Source organism: Globicephala melas, chromosome 17, assembly GCF_963455315.2.
Source record: "Globicephala melas chromosome 17, mGloMel1.2, whole genome shotgun sequence".
NCBI lineage: Eukaryota > Metazoa > Chordata > Mammalia > Artiodactyla > Delphinidae > Globicephala > Globicephala melas.
The window spans coordinates 55,212,543-55,231,099 of NC_083330.1; the positions used below are offsets into that span (position 1 = coordinate 55,212,543).

General features: G+C 36.3%; 1 protein-coding gene and 1 pseudogene across 2 annotated transcripts in view; both read right to left on the reverse strand.

Annotated features, from left to right (window-relative positions):
- The window catches only part of CSMD3 (CUB and Sushi multiple domains 3), a 1,079,985-nt gene that overhangs the window by 486,790 nt on the left and 574,638 nt on the right, over window positions 1-18,557 (reverse strand). The gene's annotated exons all lie outside the window — the stretch shown is intronic.
- LOC132593802 (dnaJ homolog subfamily B member 9 pseudogene) lies at window positions 9,911-10,621 on the reverse strand (annotated as a pseudogene).

Genomic DNA, 18,557 nt, shown 5'->3' on the forward strand with positions numbered 1-18,557 from the left:
CCACAACTACTGAAGTCCATGCGCCTAGAGCCTGTGCTCCACAATAAGAGAAGCCGCCACAATGAGAAACCCACGCACCGCGGCAAGGAGTGGCCCCCGCTCTCCACAACTGGAGGGAGGCCGGGTGCAGCAACGAAGACCCAATGTAGCCAAAAATAAATAAATAAAATAAAAAATCTGTTTCAGATGTACTTTTAGAAATTTCAGCGTGTTGAACATACTGCAGCAATTTGTCCACACTACAAACAGCTGTCTTTGTTATGTTGAAAGATTATTGCTGAAGGAATATTATTGACAGCCTAAACTGAATCCAAGAATTTCTAAATCAGAAGGAAGTTTATGAATATCATCAGTCTTTGAAGAATAATGCTTTACACACAATACATAATTCCCATGTCATTTTTGGATATATTAATGCATATATATTATAATAGTACAATTCAAGCTAAGTAATTTATTTCTAACTTTTAACTCATTTCTTTAAGTGAAGAACACTGGAGGAAAGTTTCTTGTTACTAAAATACAGTGTTTATCATTCAGTAAATACATTCACAAATTTAAAATACCTATCTTGATTCAATTACTGTAATTATAAAAGTCATGACAGTAAGTCATAATTTCACATGGAGAATTAAAAGGGAGAATAGAACTGTCTTTAGTATAGGAATTATGTTTTCATTACTCTGTCCTATTTATTTAGTTGGTTACTTGTTTTTAATTACCAAATAAAATGACTTTGGGCATAGATGATATGATAAAGCCTCACAGAATTGGGTGATTTAAAGGGTGAAGAGTAGTCAGCCAAATTAGAATAAAGACACATTTCCAAGTGCAGACAGCATCACAAACACAAGGACAGACACAGGAATGGGTAAGGTGTAGTGCAGGAAAGGTATGCAGGCAGGTCTGGCTAGAGAAAATGGTTCAGGGAGCCACACTGAGGAGCCTGGATTTATCCTGGGCACATTATGAAGTTATTCAAGGTTTTCAAGCAGGTAAATGACCTGGCCACATCTCTGATTTAGAAATACAGCTCTGAAAATGGTGTGCATTGGGGAATGAAAGGAGGATGCAGTACATACAGTAGCTGGAGCAAAAGTGAGCACAGCTTTATAAAGCTGAGCCTGATCAGCTGTTGCAGAACATATGTGGAACAAATTGATAAATTGTAAATTGGCTTAATTTGTTAGTAGGCTTGTGTTTCTTTAAAAGGAAGAAAATAGTCTCAATCATATGCCATACATTCCAATTATAATACACAACAATATGTTTATGCATTTTTTCCCTAAAAGGTAAGATTTGTATAATATTGATTTTGACCTTTTTAATACTATATAATTTATTACACTTGGCTATGATTTTTTTCAAAATCATCATGGATACTCAGGAATGCTTGGGAAATAAGAACTTTAGCCAACACATTGCTTTCATAGTAATAAACCTTTCTTGAATATGAGATTGTATAATTAATGAAGTTAATATAAAATGAATATATGTAGATATCCAAATAAAAACTGACTAATGTCAATTACAGGTTTTCCTTTTGTATTTTGAAGTTGTTTTAATTTTTTACAGACTTCAAATATTTTTATATTCTACTGAAAAACTTCATAGTCCTTAAGAAATACACTAATAATAATTAATAAACAAAATGATTCTAGATAAGGTAGGGCATTTATTTTATGACTTCTGAGAACATGCTTAGCTCCTAAATCACAAAAGGAAGATGAGAAAGAAATAAGAACTAAAGGAAAATTTTGCTAATTTTTTTCTTAATAACCATTTTGCTTTTCATAGGGAAAATAAATCAATGTGTGGTGATATGGTCACTTGGTTTTCAGTGTTTATTCCCACAAATTTCTAATTTACCTTTTCAGTGCAGCAGGATCCAGAAAGGTAAAAACTATATTTACCAGGTTCCCTTGCAGCTATAATTCTGTATGCTAATTAAATTATACCAATTATATGTATTGTGAGATATCTGGCAGAAGGAAAATACCAATCAACTGATGCTTTTGACTGATTTTTTTCTGCTGACAAGTAAAGGCCCCTACCTCCCAGCATTTTTACAGCAATCACTTTTCAAGCTTTATGGGTGTTGAAAAAGCAACTCCAATGGAAGAAGCTTCCCAGTCTTGGCTATCTGGTCGCTCACTTTAGTTACAGTGGTATGTCTTTGTCCTTAGGGTTTTCAGAGGATGCTGCTTAATTTCCTATCCTCTTGATTGTGGTAGAGTTTATAGTAGCTACCCGTGTAGAATTCCAGCACTCTTTCCTGGAGAACCATATCCAGCCATAGCATTATGTCTAAAAAATTTACATATTTTAATTAAAAGTACTTTATTGCTAAAAAATGCTAACCATAATATTTGCTGGTGGAGAGTCTTGCCTTGAATTTGACGGCTGCTGACAGATCAGGGTGGTGGTTGCTGATGGTTGGAGTGGCTGTGGCCATTTCTTAAAATAAGACAACAATAAAGTTTTCTGCATCGATTGACTCATCTTTTCACCAATGACTTCTCTGTAGCATATGATGCTGTTTGATAGCATTTTGCCCAGACAACTTCTTTCAAAAATTGTGTCACTTCTCTCAAACCCTGCTGCTGCTTTATCAACTAAGTTGATGTAATATTTGAAATCCATTACTGTCATTTCAAGAATCTTCACAGCATCTTTACCAGGAGTAGATTCCATCTCAAAAAAGACTTTCTTTGCTCATCCATAAGAAGCAACTTCTCATTTGTTAAAGCATATCATGAAATTGGAGCAATTCAGTCCCATCTTCAGGCTCCTCTTCTAATACTAGTTCTCTTGCTATTTTCACCATATCTTCAGTGACTTCTTCCACTGAAGTTCTGAAATTCTTAAAGTCCTCCATGAGAGTTGGAATCAACTTATTCCAAACTCCTGTTAATGGTGATGTTTTGCTCTTCCCATGAATCACATATATTTTTCATATTGTAAATATTATATTTCTTTCACACACAAAGTTGTATGAGATATTTACTAGTTTTAATACGTATCCACAGGATTAATACTCATATGGAGTATAACATGGAAAAGTGTGGAACTAAAGAAATAAGTCCGCTCTCACTCCCTCTTGCGAGAGAACTGGAATCACAACTAACTTTTGAGCAATCATCAACAGAAGACACTGGAACTCACCAAAACAGATACCCCACATCCAAAGACAAAGGAGAAGCCACAATGAGATGGTAGGACAGGCGCAATCACAATAAAATCAAATCCCATAACTGCTGGGTGGGTGACTCACAAACTGGAGAACACTTATACCACAGAAGTCAACCCACTGCAGTGAAGGTTCTGAGCCCCACATCAGGCATCCCAACCTGGGGGTCCGGCAAAGGGAGGAGGAATTCCTAGAGAATCAGACTTTGAAGACTAGTAGGATTTGATTGCAGGACATCAACAGGACTGGGAGAAACAGAGACTCCATTCATGGAGGGCACACACAAAGTAGTGTGTGCATTGGGACCCAGGGGAAGGAGTAGTGACCCCACAGGAGACTGAACCAGACCTACCTGCTAGTGTTGGGGGGGTCACCTGCAGAGGCAGGGGATGGCTGTGGCTCACTGCGAGGAGGAGAAGACTGGCAACAGAAGTTCTGGAAGTACTCCTTGGCGTGAGCCCTCCCAGAGTCCACCATTAGCCCCACCAACAGCCCAGGTAGGCTGCAGTGTTGGGCTGCCTCAGGCAAAACAATCAACAGGGAGGGAACCCAGCAGCACCCACCAGCAGACAAGTGGATTAAAGTTTTACTGAGCTCTGCCCACCGGAGCAACAGCCAGCGCTACCCAACACCAGTCCCTCCCATCAGGAAACTTGCACAAGCCTCTTAGCCTCATCCACAAGAGGACAGACAGCAGAAGCAAGAAGAAATACAATCCTGCAGCCTGTGGAATAAAAACCACATTCACCGAAAGACAAAATGAAAAGGCACAGGGCTATATACCAGATGAAAGAACAAGATAAACCCCCAGAAAAAGAACTAAATGAAGTGGAGATAGGCAACATTCCAGAAAAAGAATTCAGAACAATGATAGTGAAGATGATGCAGGACCTCGGAAGAAGAATGGAGGCAAAGATCAAAAAGATGCAAGAAATGTTTAACAAAGGTCTAGAAGAATTAAAGAACAAACAGAGATGAACAATACAATAATTGAAATGAAAAATACATGAGAAGGAATCAATAACAGAATAACTGAGGCAGAAGAACAGATAAGTGACCTGGAAGAGAGAATGGTGGAATTCACTGCTGCAGAACACAATAAAGACAAAAGAATGAAAAGAAATGAAGACAGACTAAGAGACCGCTGGGACAATGTTAAACACAACAACATTCGCATTATAGGGGTCCCAGAAGGAGAAGAGAGAGAGAAAGGACCCGAGAAAATATTTGAAGAGATTATACTCGAAAACTTCCCTAACATGGGAAAGGAAATAGCCACCCAAGTCCAGGAAGCAAAGAGAGTCCCATACAGGATAAACCCAAGGAGAAACATGCTGAGACACATAGTAATCAAATTGGCAAAAATTAAAGAAAAATTATTGAAAGCAGCAAGGGAAAAATGACAAATAACATACAAGGGAACTCCCATAAGGTTAACAGCTGATGTCTCAGCAGAAACTCTACAAGCCAGAAGGGAGTGGCATGACATATTTAAAGTGATGAAACGGAAGAACCTACAACCAAGATTACTCTACCTGGCAAGGATCTCATTCAGATTCGATGTAAAATCAAAAGCTTTACAGAAAAGCCAAAGCTAAGAGAATTGAGCACTACCAAACCAGCTCTACAACAAATGCTAAAGGAACTTCTTTAAGTGGGAAAAACAAGGGAAGAAAAGGACCTAGAAAAACAAACGCAAACCAATTAAGAAAATGGTAATAAGAACATAAATATCGATAATTACCTTAAACGTGAATGGATTAAATGCTCCAAACCAAAAGACAGAGGCTTGCTGAATGTATACAAAAACAAGACCCATATATATGTTGTCTACAAGAGACCTACTTCAGACCTAGGGACACATTCAGACTGAAAGTGAGGGGATGGAAAGAGATATTCCATGAAAATGGAAATCAAAAGATAGCTGGAGTAGCAATACTCATATCAGAAAAAATAGACTTTAAAATAAAGAATGTTACAAGAGACAAGGAAGGACACCACATAATGATCAAGGTGTCAATCCAAGAAGAAGATATAACAATTATAAATATATATGCACCCAACATAGGAGCACCTCAATACATATGGTAACTGCTAACATTTATAAAAGGGGAAATCGACATTAACACAATAATAGTGGGGGACTTTAACACCACACTTACACCAATGGACAGATAATCTGAAACAGAAAATTAATAAGGAAACACAAGCTTTAAATGACACAAGAGACCAGGTGGATTTAACTGATATCTATAGGACATTGCATCCCAAAAGAGCAGATTACACATTCTTCTCAAGTGCACACGGAACATTCTCCAGGATAGATTATATTTTGGGTCACAGATCAAGGCTCAGTAAATTTAAGAAAAATGAAATCATATCAAGCATCTTTTTTCACTAAAACACTATGAGATTAGAAATCAATTACAGGGAAAACAATATAAAAAACAGAAACACATGGAAGCTAAACAATACGTTACTAAAAAACCAAGAGATCACTGAAGAAATAAAAGAGGAAATAAAAAAATACCTAGAGACAATATGTTACTAAATAAGCAAGAGATCACTGAAGAAATCAAAGAGGAAATAAAAAAATACCTAGAGACGAATGACAATGAAAACACAACGATCCAAAACCTATGGGATGCAACAAAAGCAGTTCCAAGAGGGAAGTTTATAGCTATACAAACCTACCTCAAGAAACAAGAACAATCTCAAATAAACAATCTAACCTTACACCTAAAAGAACTAGAGAAAGAAGAACAAACAAAACCCAAAGTTAGCAGAAGGAAAGAAATCATAAATATAAGAGAAGAAATGAATGAAATAGAAACAAAGAAAACAATAGCAAAGATCAATAAAACTAAAAGCTAGTTCTTTGAGAAGATAAACAAAATTGATAAACCATTAGCCAGACTCATCAAGAAAAAGAGGGAGAGGACTCAAATCAATAAAATTAGAAATGAAAAAGGAGAAATTACAACAGACACCACAGAAATACAAAGCATCCTAAGAGACTACTACAAGCAACTCTATGCCAATGAAATGGACAACCTGGAAGAAATGGACACATTCTTAGAAAGGTACAACCTTCCAAGACTGAACCAGGAAGAAATGAACAGACCAATCACAGCAATGAAATTGAAACTGTGATTTAAAATATTCCAACAAACCAAAGTCCAGGACCAGATGGCTTCACAGGTGAAATTCTATCAATCATTTAGAAAAGAGCTAACACCCAGACTTCTCAAACTCTTCGAAAAAATTGCAGAGGAAGGAACACTCTCAAACTCATTCTATGAGGCTACCATCACTCTGATACCAAAACCAGACAAAGATACTACAAAAAAAGAAAATTACAGACCAATATCACTGATGAATATAAATGCAAAAATTCTCAACAAAATACTAGCAAACAGAATCCAACAAGACATTAAAAGGATCATACACCATGATCAATTGGGATTCATCACAAGGATGCAAGCATTCTTCAATATACGCAAATCAATCAATGTGATACACCATATTAACAAATTGAAGAATAAAAACCACATGATCATCTCAATAGATGCAGAAAAAGCTTTTGACAAAATTCAACACCCATTTATGATAAAAACTCTCCAGAAAGTAAGCAGAGAGGGAACCTACCTCAACATAATAAAGGCTATATACGACAAACCCACTGCAAGCATCATTCTCAATGGTGAAAAACTGAAAGCATTTCCTCTAAGATCAGGAACAAGACAAGGATGTCCACTCTCACCACTATTATTCAACATAGTTTTGGAAGTCCTAGCCACAGCAATCAGAGAAGAAAAAGAAATAAAAGGAATCCAAATTGGAAAAGGAGAAGTAAAACTGTCACTCTGCAGATGACATGATACTATACATAGAGAATCCTAAAGATGCCAGCAGAAAACTCCAGGAGCTAATCAATGAATTTGATAAAGTTGCAGGATACAAAATTAATGCACAGAAATCTCTTGCATTCCTATACACTAATGATGAAAAATCTGAAAGAGAAATTAAGGAAACACTCCCATTTACCACCACAACAAAAAGAATAAAATACCTAGGAATAAACCTACCTAGGGAGACAAAAGACCTGTATGCAGAAAATTATAAGACACTGATGAAAGAAATTAAAGATTATACAAACAGATGGAGAGATAAACCATGTTCTTGGATTGGAAGAATCAATATTGTGAAAATGACCCTACTTACCGAAGCAATCTACAGATTCAATGCAATCCCTATCAAATTACCAATGGCATATTTTACAGAACAAGAACAAACAATCTTAAAATTTGTATGGAGACACAAAAGACCCCGAATAGCCAAAGCAGTCTTGAGGGAAAAAAACGGAGCTGGAGGAATCAAGACTCCCTGACTTCAGACTATATTACAAAGCTACAGTAATCAAGACAATATGGTACTGGCACAAAAACAGAAATATAGATCAATGGAACAGGACAGAAAGCCCAGAGATAAACCCACACACACCTATGATCAACTAATCTATGACAAAGGAGGCAAGGATATACAATGGAGAAAAGACAGTCTCTTCAATAAGTGGTGCTGGGAAATCTGGACAGCTACATGTAAAAGAATGAAATTAGAACACTCCCTAACACCATACACAAAAATAAACTCAAAATGGATTAGAGACCTAAATATAAGGCTGGCCACTATAAAACTCTTAGTGGAAAACATAGAAAGAACACTCTTTGACATAAATCACAGCAAAATCTTTCTTGATCCACCTCCTAGAGAAATGGAAATAAAAACAAAAATAAACAAATGGGACCTAATGAAACTTCAAAGCTTTTCCAAAGCAAAGGAAATTACAAACAAGCTGAAAAGACAAGCCACAGAATGGCAGAAAATATTTGCAAATGAATCAATGGACAAAGGATTAATCTCCAAAATATATAAACAGCTCATGCAGATCAATATTAAAAAAACACACAACCCAATCCAAAAATGGGCAGAAGACCTAAATAGACATTTCTCCAAAGAAGACATATAGATGGCCAAAAAGCACATGAAAAGCTTCTCAACTTCACTAATCATTAGAGAAATTCAAATCAAAACTACAATGAGGTATCACCTCACACCAGTTAGAATGGGCATCATCAGAAAATCTACAAACAACAAATGCTGGAGAGGGTGTGGAGAAAAGGGAACCCTCTTGCACTGTTGGTGGGAATGTAAATTGATACAGACACTATGGAGAACAGTATGGAGGTTCCTCAAAACACTAAAAATAGAATTACCATATGACCCAATAATCCCACTCCTGGGCATATACCCAGAGAAAAACATAATTCAAAAAGACACATGCACCCCAATGTTCATTGCAGCACTATTTACAATAGCCAGGTCATGGCAGCAACCTAAATGCACATTGACTGACAAATGGATAAGAAGATGTGGTAAATATATACAATGGAATATTACTCAGCCATAAAAAGGAACAAAATTGTGTTATTTATAGAGACACAGATGAATCTAGAGACTGTCATACCGAGTGAAGTAAGTCAGAAAAAGAAAAACAAATATCATTAACGCGTATATGTGGAATCTAGAAAAATGGTACAGATGAACCAGTTTGAAGGGCAGAAATTGAGACACAAATGTAGAGAACAAACGTATGGACACCAAGGGGGGAAAGCGGCAGGGGTGGTGGTGGTGGTGGTGTAATGAATTGGGTGATTGCGATTGACATGTATACATGGATGTGTATAAAATGTATGACTAATAAGAACCTGCTGTATAAAAAAATAAATAAAATAAAATTCAAGGGAAAAAAAAGAAATAAGTCTATCTGAAAACAAAAGCACACATTTCTTAGGATTTAAAAATTTTGCACATAATAAGGTTGCACAGAAATTACTGGCTGTTTTTATAAACAGAATGAGGTATTAGTTAATCTCTAAAGATGAGTGCAAAGAGGAAAAAACCATACACACAAAAAAATACATAAATTCATACTAAGACCTAGAGCACCAACAATTAAGAAAGAAATGTGAAAAAATGTATAAAACAGCTATGATTTCACTACTACGAAATTATTAGCCAGGGATGAAATCATTAGCCACTTAACAATCTCTTGGCAATATTAAGTTTTCAACTTTCTTTCAGTCTAAATGTCTATGAGCAATACAATCACTTCCTTTACTCCAATTCTTCTGCATGGTTCTGTGGTAAATATTCAACCATACCTTTTTGAAGCTTTCAGTAGAAATTAACCAAGATACTGCTTGCTATACTTTGCTGAACGACTCAATTATACAGTTTGACATACATTTTGCAACCCGAGTCAGAGATGCTACAGAGCACGCAATTTTAAATTAGCAAAGGTTTCACTCAAAAAAAAGCATTCAAGTTCACACAATTTAAATCTACAATAACTTTTAAAATTTAACCTTTAAATATTTATCGGCAAACTCATTCTTTCCTTGGTAATAAAACTGGTCATGTTAATAAGTCCAAGGGCAGGTAGAGAAAAAAGACCAGGCAGAATTATAATCTTTTCTTAAAGAACCTTGCATAATCAGGGAATTTAATAATTAGCTATTCCTCTACTAACTGAATGTTGCTGAATTTGTCAAAAACAATTTAAATATATTTAATAGCTATGTCAAATTAAGTGAAATCATGCACTTGTCAAAATAGTTCACAAAAAATTGGTTCTGCATCAAAGATCCTGAAGAAGAGTCAACTAGTTTGGTTTAATGACAACAGAAAAAGGACTAAATACTGTCCTGAACAGTCAGTGTATGTAGTAACCATATTTCCTCTTTGTTGAGTGGCAGTCCTATAGTGCGTGCTAGATCCGTGGAATCTATTTTCAGTCTGTACTGTATGTCGATTCGTGGCAGTGTCAAAACCACTAAAAGAAAACATTTTCTCCATATCTTCGAGCATGTCATCAAACAACCCACCTCCAAAAGAAAACTCCTGGAAATGGTGCCTTAGTCTACTGGAACCATCCTGGCATGTCTGGAAGTGATCTGCAAAACACTTCTTGGACCGAGTGTTTTGGTTTTGACCAAAAAAAACAAAGTCTTTAAATAAGTCATCAAAATTGAAGTTAAATGACTGCTCAGAAGGACTTCCACTAGCTCTTTGTCCTTTACCATTAGTAAGAGCACTATGTCCAAGTGTATCATATTCTTTTCATCTATTAGCATCTGAGAGTGTTTCATATGCTTCTTCAATCTCTCTGAATTTTGCTTCAGCATCAGGTCTCTTATTTTTATCAGGATGGCACTTCATGGCCAACTTGTGAAAGGCCGTCTTGATTTGGCACTCTGATGCTGACTTTGGCACACCTAAGATACCATAGTAACTTTCTGAGGTCAAAATTAATTCGGTTACCGTTAAAATGCAGGTTTCAAAGATGAAAACTGACTGGGGAGTATTCATTTCTAATATCCTGACCCTGGCACCCTACGCGCATGTGGAAAACTATTGTTGCTGCTCAGCCTGGCGTCACTTCCAGCCCCAACCCCTGAAAGGGCAGCGCTGAAGACCACAAATGTTTTTAATGGCATCTAGAATGATGAATCCTTTCCAGAAGGTTTTCAATTTACTTTCCCCAGATCCATCAGATGAATCACTATTTATGGCAGCTATAGCCTTTTCAAATGTATTTCTTAAATAATAAGACTTGAAAGTCAAAATTACTCCTTGATCCATGGGCTGCAGAATGGATGTTGTGTTAGCAGACATGAAAACTACATTCATCTTGTTGTACACCTCCATCAGAGCTCTTGGGTGACCAGGTCCATTGCCAATGAACAGTAGTATTTTTTTTTTTTTTTTTTTTTTTTTTGCTGTACTTGGGCCTCTCACTGTTGTGGCCTCTCCCGTTGCGGAGCACAAGCTCCGGACGCGCAGGCTCAGCGGCCATGGCTCACGGGCCCAGCCGCTCCGCAGCATGTGGGATCCTCCCGGACCGGGGCACGAACCCATGTCCCCTGCATCGGCAGGCGGACTCCCAACCACTGCACCACCAGGGAAGCCCCGAACAGTAATATTTTTAAAGGAACTTTTTTTTTGTTTTCCTGAGCAGTAGGTCTCAACAGTGAGATTGAAAATATTCAGCAATCCATGTTGTAAGCAGATGTGCTATTTTTAGGCTCTGTCGTTCCATTCATAGAGCACAGGCTGAGTAGATTTAGCATAATTCTTAAGAGCCCTCGGATTTTCAGAATGGTAAATCAGCACTGGCTTTAAGTCACCAGCTGCATTTACCCCTAACAAGAGGGTCAGCCTGTCCTTTGAAGCTTTGAAGCCAGGCGTTGACTTCTCCACTCTAGCTATGAAAGTCATAGACAGCATCTTCTTCCAATATAAGGCTGTTTTGTCTGTACTGAAAATCTGTTATTTAGTGTAGCCACCTTCACTGATTATCTTAGATAGATCTTCTAAATTACCTGCTGCAGCTTCTGCATCAGCACTTGCTGCTTCACCTTGCACTTTTATGTTACGGAGACGGCTTCTTTCCGTAAACCTCATGAACAGCCCCTGCTAACTTCAAACTTTTCTTCTGCAGCTTCTTTACCTCTCTCAGCCTTCACAGACTTGAAGAAAGTTAGGGCCCTGTTCTGGATTAGGTTTGGGCTTAAGAGAATGTTGTGACTGGTTTGAACTTCTCTCCAGAGCACTAAAACCTGCTCCATTACCAGCAATAAGGTTGTTTCACTTTCCTTATCATTTGGGTATTCACTGGAGTAACACTTTTAACTATCTTCTAGAACCTTTCTTTTGCATTCACAACTTGGCTAACTGGTGCAAGAGGCCTAGCTTTTGGCCTGTCATGACCTTCTATAGCCTTCTCAGTAAGCTTAATCATTTCTAGCTTTTGATTTAAAATGAGAGACTGTCACTCTTCCTTTCACGTTAACACTTAGAGGCCACTGCAGGGTTATTAGTTGGCCTAATTTCAATATTTTATTCTCAAGGGTCTATAATTTGTATGCATGTATACTTTCTTTATTTTCTTTTCTTAAGTCAGTTGCCTAAAAATTTAATCATTTGTTCTCTTACCTTTTAAACTTCTTGTTTTAACAATTCAGCTTCCATTCTCAACTTAGCAGTGAAGCCTATGATAAACGAATAAATCCACAAGTGCATTTCGCACAGCTTCTTAAACAGTTTTTCCATAATGCAACTAAAAGCAGTGCTCTTTGACAATAGTCATGTTTTTGATCATATACATATCAATCAATAATATATAATAATAAGATAATACTTATTTTTTCTCAAGAATTATGCTATGTGTTTTATGTGTATTACCTCATTACCTATAAAATAAATCTTATATGTTACCCAGTCTTCAAGCTGAAAAAAAATTGAGGTTTATGTTGATCTTTTCCAAGATCACACAGCTAGTAGAGTTGAATCAAGAATTAGGATGTTCTATATACAATGGAATATTACTCAGCCATAAAAAGAAATGAAATTGAGTTATCTGTAGTGAGGTGGATGGACCTAGAGTCTGTCATACAGAGTGAAGTAAGTCAGAAAGAGAAAAACAAATACTGTATGCTAACGCATATTTATGGAATCTGAAAAAAGAAAATGGTACTGATGAACTTAATGGCAGGGCAGGAATAAAGACGGAGACATAGAGAATGGACTTGAGGACACGGGGTGGGGAGGGGGAAGCTGGGGTGAAGTGAGAGTAGCAGCGACTTATATACACTACCCAATGTAAAACAGTTAGTGGGAAGCAACAGCATAGCACAGGGAGATCAGCTTGCTGCTTTGTGACAACCTGGAGGGGTGGGATAGGGAGGGTGGGAGGGAGGCTCAAGAGGGAGGGGATATGGGGATATATGTTTCCACTATCTGTTTCCACTATCAATTTTTGTAAGATGAATAAATATTAGTTATATTACCATGCCATCTAAACTAAAGAGCAATACAAATATCATGTTGGTTACAGAGGAGGGTATCATATACAATCCTCTTTGAGGTTGATTCTGCAGAAATTTATTGCAAATAAAAAAAGAGATAAAAAAAATTAACCTCAATCCAAAATCTGTACTAGAAACTGGTGGCCCTCACTCTCCTCCAGTTCTGTTCCCTTGGATAAAGGTCCTAAAGATTTTTGGAAGAAACAGTAAAAATAACAATAACAACAAAAGACTCTTTAGAAGTTAGAATTAGTTTTGGGGACAAAAGAAACACATTAGTATTAATTTTATTCAATAAATAAATATTATTGTGTAGCACTGTAGCCTACGTGGTAGTGGGACAGCAATATGCCTCAGCAGCTAAAACTGGGGAGGTGGGGAGTGGGTATTGAGTGGCTTTATATATGAAGTTTCATGTTGTCTTTGATTCAAACATGAGAATGGATGGTCTATTCGTGGCTCTATTAAAAACTCAGTCCTTGCCAAGAATTTTCTTTCTACCAAAAGAAGCCTAAAATCTTTCTCTGATAGTCACAGAGAAGTACTATAGAATGCTACACCAAGACTAGAATATACTCAGGGCGGAGGGTTAACTAATAAGTTACTGTGCATCAAAACCAGAAAGGAATGAAAATACCCAGCGATAATTATTCATAAACAATTTACAAGTATGTTGAATGAAAAAAAACCTCCTGACAGTACAATTCATAAAAAGGATACTAAAAATGAGCTTTCTGCAAGCACACAAGGAGGTACACAGAGGATGGTCTATGTTACAAAAACAAAACAAAATCCAGTCATGGCACAAGACAGCCTTATATGATGTTAAAAAGGGAATGTGTAATTGTTAAGTTTGCCAGAAATCATAATAAAAAGAAAAATAATTACCTTTTGAGTACCTAATTGTTTGATTTTTTTTTCAATTCTATAATTTTATTGACTATCATGTAACACATGATTCTTGGTGCTGGGAATAACAAATCAAAAAGACTGAAATCCTGGCTTTACATATTCACATGGGAGGAGAAAGTTTATACACAAATAAGTGAAACATAATTTCTTGATGGTAATAAGTTCTATGAAGTAAAACAATGCAGGAAATGAGAGAGCATAGGTGCTTTGTTTATGACAGTAAAATTTTTAACAGTGAGAGTATGTGAAATATAAGCATATATGCAGGTTGAGAGAAGAGTAAGTATAAATCCTTAAGGTATGTAGGTGCTTGGCATATTCATGTAACAATAAAAAGGCCACTGTGGCTGAAACAGAATGATCCAAGGGTAGCGTAGTATGAGATGAGGTAAGAGAGCCAATGACAGGGTTTACATGCTATTGTGTTAAGCAACTTGATTTTTTCTATTGCAAAAGCAAGTTTTTTTAAAAAAAAATGTTCTATTCACAGAATACCAGTAAAAGTAGTAGCTCTTATTGTTTAAAAAGAAAAGATTATTCTGATGTTTACTAAAAATATTCTATCTTTCTGAAAACATACACACAATTATGCCTGTAACCTGTCTCTCCATTCTTATTTAAAAACTCTAGTACTCTGGATAAAAATTACTGACTTGAAATATAAGCCCATCAATTAAGTCTCTTAATCTGTGTATGAGGTGTTAAGATATTCACATGTAATTTTAATTTTCTTTTCTACTTGCAAATATTCTTTGGCTTTTTTTTTTTTTAACATCTTTATTGGGGTATAATTGCTTTACAATGGTGTGTTAGTTTCTGCTTTATAACAAAGTAAATCAGTTACACATATACATATGTTCCCATATCTCTTCCCTCTTGCATCTCCCTCCCTCCCACCCTCCCTAGGGTTTTATTTTTTAATTACAAAATATCTATTCAAAATATTATATCCCTCCAAACTAAGTAGTTTCTTTTCTTTTCTTTTTTCCAGTCAAAAGGAAATCTTGCTTCAAATCACAATCATTTGTAACCTATGGGCAGTAATGATGTGGGTCTCTCATCATTCCATTTACCCACCTACCATCTCCTATCCTCTTGAGCACTAGATCATCTATGTTTTCTCCTAATCAAGAACATCATTCCAGCGATTCTGCTTTCTCTACTACATCATAATTTTTTTCACTCTCTAGTTCATACCCAACAGGGTTAAAAAATGCTAGTGTTTCTCTGAACTTTAAAACAATACTTCTCTTGATTTTGTGTCCCCCACCAACTACTACTCCATTTCTCTAGTCTTTTTTGCAGTCAGTCTTCTGAAAAGAACAGTCAATAATCCATGTCTCCAACTCCTCACCTCTCGCTCTCTCTTAAAACCACTCTAATCACCCTCTTCCCCAACAACTCCATAAAAGCTGCTGTTGTAATAAACACCAATATCTTTCATCTTATAAAATTCAATGATAAATTCTTAGTCCTTCTCTCATTACCTATCATGCAATATAATCCTACTGGTTATACACACTTCTCTTTGATATACTTTCTTCATTGGCTTTCAAGGCATTGTTCTCTTTTTTTTTTTTGTTCCCATTAGGAGGAGACAAAGAAAAGAAAGAGGGTAGGGTAAGTGAGTGATATTCTAATTTTTTTTTTTCCCCCCAGAGAGTCTATATATATATATATATATATATATATATATATATATATATATATATAAAATCTAAAAATATATAAAATAATAGAGGTATATATTTATTTATCTAGAATTGTTGAGGTAACAGCACCCAGAAAACTGAAAATAAAAATAGATTTACAATGTTCCCTGTGGGGTAAGAAGGAGAGATTAGTACTCTTTTTATCATAAGCTCGTCAGTTCTTGCAACCATGTGTACTTATTCCTTGATTTTTTTTCCTTGATAAAAATGTTTTAAAATAAGTTTTTAAGTACCATATGTAATTAAAAAAACTAAAAATGTCTATACACTTATTTCAGTTGGAAAATGGAGTGGCTAAGATGAGAAGTAAAGCACATTAATTTCATAGTTTTCATTGCTGGTGTCAAAAGTTACTACATAACTCTGATAAATCAACAAGTAGAGGTGTAGGTTTAGGTATAAAGTTATGGTGGTAAGTGGTATTAAAAATAAAAATATTAAATGAAAAACCTGTTACTTTGGGGCAAAGGTTTGGAGATGAATGGGAGCCACAGATATTGGGTTGGCCAGAAAGTTCGTTCAGGTTTTTTCCCACATTATAGAAAAACCTGAACGAACTTTCTGGCCAACCCAATATTTTCTTCTGTTTAATGTTATTTTAAAAATATCTTTATTTTTTAATATAAAAGCATGTATTGCTTTTATAATTAAAATAATTCAGTTTTACAAAGAAAGACTAAGTAAAATTTAAAGTAATACATTTATAGGAGAAATGTATCTCTTTTACTATTTCTGCAAAGGATGAACATAATTGTATTCCAGGGCAATGGCTGATACTTAGGCAATGCTGTTAAATAAAGTTGAATTAAATTGGGGGAAAAAAGGCTTCATTATAAACATGTGAAAAAAAGTGGTGTGCAGAAACAGCTCAAGAGCCTCTATGCACCAGGAACTCTTCCTGAATGTATAACATCGTTTAAATGATTCTATAAATGACCTGTTAGTGGAAAGAACATTAAGGAAGTATTAGAGGAGATCTATATAGAATGGGAGCAGAGAGAATAAACTGCTGTTAGGAGTTACCGTAGGAAATGCCTATACACACTTTACACCTTGTCAACTTATGTAGTACCAGCAAAGAGTTTGTTCACCCCCAATACATAAGAAGTTTTAAAGACACTGAGACTTAAGAGTTCCACTCACTATCCCAACTTTCTTTGTGCTTACAAATTATCTAGTTTTTAATTGACTAAATTGCCTTTGTCTGTGGTCCTTATGAAGGAAAAAAAAAAAATGAACATAAATTGCCAAAACTTATCTTGAAATATTAAAGTAGTTTTGGGAAGAATGGGCCTGTGTGGTTGGAGAAAGGCTGGATAGGAGAAAAGTCTGATGAATAATACAAGGTGCACATGCAGAAAGTACAGCACACTTGATAGAAAGCTGTTGGAAAGTAGGCGAGAGTGATGGGAAGTATACATACTGGTATTTGACAGATTATATGAGCACTGGATTCTTCGTTCACTCGGGATAGACACAGTACAAAGTGGTGGAGGGACCTGATTCAAAAAGAAGAAAATGCTGAATGGAGGTCTAAGTCAGGATGTAATCAACTCTAGTCTTCCTCTATCACAGTGACAGCTATTATATTAGTGGAGATAAAAGTCACTTTAGATCTCCTTTCAAAATACACAAACCTACAGTTTTATCCAAAATATGGGGAGAAGCTGAGATTTTAGGGATATGAATTATGTTGAGAAGAGAAGCTTTCATTTTCCTCAGAGCAGTAATTTCAAGTGTTTGTTAGGAGAAAATATAGTAATTACTGTACCAGACAGAGTTCTAATGGGAAAAGAGAAACTTCTCTGTTATTGAGACAAGAAGGATTAATATAGGAAATCAAAAGTTTACAAAACCAGAGAAGAGCCTGGAGAGTGATAGGACAGGGAAGCGGCTTCCAGCATTCAGTAAATCAGAAAGTGCAAGAATCACTGGGAATTGCTGCTGACAATCCCAGCTGTGTGTAACCCTCAAAGGAGGCAATTTTCAGGGAGAAGGCCGTGAAACCTCTGGTAAAACTATGTATCTGCCATTTGATGAAGCCCCTGAACCCACCTGCCTGTTGAGGGACAGCAGCTTTTGCTTCTTTTTTGCCATAAAGTCTCTTGTGAGTGCCTCCCATTGGAGAAATCAATACTGAACAGGGGAGTCTGTCTTTAAATAGATGAAGACATGTTTATTCTCTCCTCCAAAGGAAAGATGCACTTCCGCAGCAGTTACTGTTAGTTCCCATCACCTAGCTCAGTTACAAAGCCTCTTGACATCTTAAAGCCTATATGACAAGGCTAACCACCACCAACGTGCCTTATATTAAATTGTAGAGAAATAGAAGAAGAAAGAACAAAAACTGGTCTATACGTATGCAAACATGTCCATAACAAAGCAAGGGAGAAAATACTGATAGTTATCCCATTCTTTTTCTTTTCCTGCAATTGTTTACAAAGCCATTTTTGGTGTCTATATTTCTTTCTTCACCATGTGTTTCATATTTTTCCCTCAGCCACCACTTCAGCTGGTCATGATGATATGACCAAAATCTTTATTGAAGTGTCTGAGCCATTTATGAACCTGTTGATATCTGCTGTAATTTTTCATTAATTTATTTCTGTGCAAAGTATTCATTGGCAGCCTACAAAATCTACTGGCTTCCATACATACTCCTTCTTGATCCCAAGGTACACCAGCAACTCTATCTCCCGTTTATAATCAGGGTCAATCACCACAGCCAATACAGTAAATCCTTTATTTGCCTGTTGATGGGTGGTTTAAGAAGCTGAATACAGTCAGGGTACAATCTCCGCCACAAGAAAATCG